A 4401-nucleotide genomic window follows, 5' to 3' on the forward strand; every position below is an offset into this window, starting at 1 on the left:
AGAGTGATGGACTGAAGATAAGCTCTTCCTCCCACATGTGGGACAGTAACCAGTGAAAGGGGAGCAGGGCCCAATCAGCTGCAATTGAATTGCCCTTAAGACAAGGAGGATGGAGTCTAGAATCGGACTTAACTACACAGGGAGACAATAAATAACCGGATACTTCTTACTTATATATCTGAAATGTTGGCTGGGATAGTCTCCAAATATTTATGTGGATTTGGGGAATGCGCTTCATTTCACTATGTTTGTTTTTGATAACAAAAATGGGATCATACTGTGCCTTTTTCTATAAATTACTTTGCAAACAATAATTATAGGGATCTTTCCATGATTGTATATTTTATTTCATACGTCACCCATTTCGCCAGAATAAAGGGTTCAGAGGTAAACAAATTGGCAGATTTGATGAAAGGAAGATAAAGTAGTTTTTTGAACTGCTTCCAGTTTATTTTATTTTACTGGTTTGATTTTTCACACTTAAAATTATTTTAATGCATCTAGGGGTGCCTGGGTGGCTCAGTTGGTTAAGCATCTAACTATTTTTTTTTTATGTTTATTCTTGAGAGAGAGAGAGAGAGAGAGCACAAGCCGGCGAGAGGCAGAGAGTGAGGGAGACACAGAATCTGAAGCAGGCTCCAGGCTCCGAGCTATCAGCACAGAGCCTGACCTGGGGCTGAAACTCACGGACAGTGAGATCATGACCTGAGCCAAAGTCAGAGGCTCAACCAATTGAGCCACCCAGGTGCCCAAGCATCCAACTCTTGATTTCAGCTCAGGTCATGATCTTGAGGTTCTTGAGATCAAGTCCCCCATCAAGCTTCTCTCTCTCTCTCTCTCTCTCTGTCTCTCTCAAAATATATAAATAAACATTAAAAAATATAAAACATTAATGCACCTGGAGTTGTACTACGGTTCAAGTTCAGACTTTAATGTTATATTTTCCCATGTGGATAGTCATTTGTTTCCACACTTTTTCCCCAGGTACTTAGCAATGCCACCCTTGTCCTATAGGAAGCATCCTGATCTTTGAAGGTTTGCTTCTAAGTTCTCTATTCTATTTTTCTAGTCTATTTGTGGCAAATTGCTCTGATTTATTATATAGTTTTATGATAAGTCTGTATAACTAGTAAAATGAAGCTTGACTTAAGATTTTTCTACCAGGTTGCCTTATTTGTAATCACCTATATATTGTCTGTATCTATGTTTGTATTCACCCTTTCTTATTCTTAGTATCATTTAACTATTTTTCTTTCTTTTTTCTTTGATGAGACTTGCGAGAAAATTTTCCACAATTTGGTTCTGCTTCTGGTTTTGATGTTTTTTCTTTTTTGTCTAGTTTGTTAAGCCAATGTCAATTTTTATTTAAAAAGTCTATTTTTTGTTTGTTTTTTCCTATTTGTTCTTCTTTCATTAACTTTTCCTTTAAAAATTCTTTTAAAAATTATTTGTTTCTTAAGGGAAATCTAAATAACATAAAATGAAATTATAAGTGACATAAAACCAAGTTATAAATGTTAACATGATTTCTTCTTTCACAATGTACACATATATCAAATCATCACATGGTATGCTTTAAAATCTTATAATTTTGTCAAGTGTCCTTCAATATATAATAGTGCTCACTTCAGCAGCAGATATACCAAAATTGGAAAGTTATGGAGATGACCAGGGCACCACGCAAGGAAGACACACAAATTCATGAAGTCTTCCATATTCTTCTTCAGTAAAATGAATGAATGAATGAATGAATAAATAAATGAAATGAAAACATTAATAGGTAATTTTTAAAATTTAATTTCATTATTTATTTATTTTTATTTTTAGAGAGAGAGAGAGAGAGAGATGAGCATCAGCTGGGGAGAGGAGCAGAGGGAGACAGAATCTTAAGCAGGGTCTGGGCTGACTCCACAGCCCTGTGATAACGACCTGATTGGAAATCAGGAGTCAGACAGTAGACCAACTGAGCCACCCAGGCACACCAAGGAAAACATGATTTTAAGACATTAATAAAGAAAATACCTTGGGGCACCTGGCTGGCTCAGTTGGCTAAGTGTCTGACTCTGGTTCAGGTCATGATCTCACAATTTGTGGGTTTGAGCCCCGTGTGGGGCTCTGTGCTGACAGCTCAGAGCCTGGAGCCTGCTTCAGATTCTGTCTCCCTCTCTCTTTCTGTCTCTTCCCTCCTTGTGCTCTCTCTCTCTCTCAAAAATAAACAAATAAACATTAAAAAAAATACCCCATGTCAAGAGCAAACACTTTTTTAAATTCTCTTAGTAAGTGGGTTTTACCAATTGTATTATGCTAGTAAGTAGATCTGCAGTGAGTCTATGAGCAGATGGTTTTCTATTGTAGAGTTTGAAGATCAACAAACAATCCTTCCAAAAATATCTCCTCTGCTACCTGAGGAGAACTTGGCATTGCATTCATTCCTATGCAAACTAACATCCAACTATAAGGCTCTTGGTTACTGGCTACCAGACAGTGGTTGCTCCTCTCAGTAACGGTTCTCAAACTTGAGAATTCCAACGATGACTGAGAAAGCGGATTCAAAAGGCAGATTGAGAGGTTTTAATATGGGTCCCAAAAATTTCACATGTAAACAATTATTCAGTTGATTAAGGCAGCAATCATCCTAGAACCACGTTCTGAAAAAACACTACTATGGAAGACGAAGAGTTAGCCGTTCATTTACCAGGAAATGATCCCAGGGCTTCCCCTGTTAGCACCTCAGCATCTCAGTTTCTATTAGTGGATCATGTAAGACAAAGGAAAGGAAAAGCTCAGAGGGAGAAGACGTTAGAGCAATGACACCTAACAGGAAGCAGTTTTGAAGGTGCCAGACAGAGGAAGGATACAAGTTATTTGAATTTTAGGTAGCACTGTCCAAACGAATTTTCTGCAGTGATGGAAATGTTTTATATGCACATGCTCCAGTACAGTAGCCACTAGCCACATGGATTTTGAGCATGTGAAATGTGCCCTAGTTCACCTAAGTAACAGAATTTCAAATTTTATTTAATTTTAATTTAACGTCTATGGTCACATGTGATAGTGACTATCATACCCACAGCACAGGACTGGAGCCTTGTCTAAGGCTGGGATAGGGATTTCGTAAAAAGAAAGTTGGTACTAAATTAAATTATTTCTAATTTACAATTTTGTCAAATGTCAGCTTAATTATTTAGGATCACAGTATCTAATCTGATATCATGCTACCAGGGAAAGTCATAAAATTGGTAAAATATTTTTAACTAATAGTTCCTCTATCATTCTGCCAGTCAAATAAATTGCTTTCAATACAGAAACCATTGAAGTGCATTTTCAAGAAATCTTAGTGACAATTTGGCAAATGATAGGCGGAAGAAAAAAATACTAGTGGTAAATATCCTTAGTATATTCTTCAAAGTCTGTCAAGCCAAATTTTTGGTGGTCATTGAAAAATTTATTTTGAGTTTAGAAAATTTAAAAAGGTTTCTGAGTGAGGAAAATCTATTAGCAATAGTATTAACACTTATGGAACACTGACACATGACAAAGAGTTGTGAAATGCTCTATATGCACATAATTTCATTTAACCCAGACAGCATAAACACATCGCTATTTTATCACATTTTGCAATGAAAGAAACAAAAAATCGGAGAAGTTAAGTAACCTGCCCAAAGTGGCACAGCCAGTCAAGCAGCATCAAGGTTGGTAACAAAATCTGTTTGCCTCCAGATCGCTTCATTGTACTGCCTCTTTCTATTTGATCTTGGAATAGAGGGGTAGACAAAAATTTCCTCAGATGTTTAGTATTTTTTTTCAATTTTTTAATGTTTATTTATTTTTAAGAGAGATAGAGACAGAGTGCAGGCAAGGGAGGGGCAGAGAGAAATGGAGGCACAGAATCTGAAGCCAACTCAAGGCTCTGAGCTGTCCTCACAGAGCCCGATGCAGGGCTTGAACTCACGAACCATGAAATAAAAACCTGTGCTGAAGTCGGACACTTAACCAACTGAGCCACCCAGGCGCCCCCGATGTTTCGTATCTTTTGCTGTATGCCAACTAAAATAATAAAATTTGAAATGTTACTAAATTGTTCTAATGCTAATACTCTTTCTAGAGATGGTGATTTCTACCATGAGCAGGTCTCCCAACTCAACTGAGCACCTTAGGAAGTCAGTGTTTGCAATGACGAGTCTGAGGAGAATTTGAGAGCTTGAGAGCTAGGGAAGCTGACCTTCAAGAGTGGGAAGAAACTGAAATTCCTGAGGCAATTCTGAAATTGGAGATGAGGAGAGATGGGGATGAGGAGGAAAGACAAAGAAGTGGCATCGAGTTTTAAGAAGATGAAGCCAACATGGATGAAAAGGCCGGTGGTACTCCCCTGTGGCTGGTGGCCCAGAGACACTTTAAAAC

General features: G+C 37.7%; 1 non-coding gene across 1 annotated transcript; it reads left to right on the forward strand.

Annotated features, from left to right (window-relative positions):
* The first annotated feature begins 1618 nt into the window (after positions 1-1618).
* On the forward strand, positions 1619-1721 carry LOC125156782 (U6 spliceosomal RNA). The gene has a single exon (XR_007148768.1). It is a non-coding gene; the product is annotated as a U6 spliceosomal RNA (small nuclear RNA).
* Positions 1722-4401: the final 2680 nt, after the last annotated feature.

Source organism: Prionailurus viverrinus, chromosome F2 (assembly GCF_022837055.1).
Source record: "Prionailurus viverrinus isolate Anna chromosome F2, UM_Priviv_1.0, whole genome shotgun sequence".
NCBI classification, from domain to species: domain Eukaryota; kingdom Metazoa; phylum Chordata; class Mammalia; order Carnivora; family Felidae; genus Prionailurus; species Prionailurus viverrinus.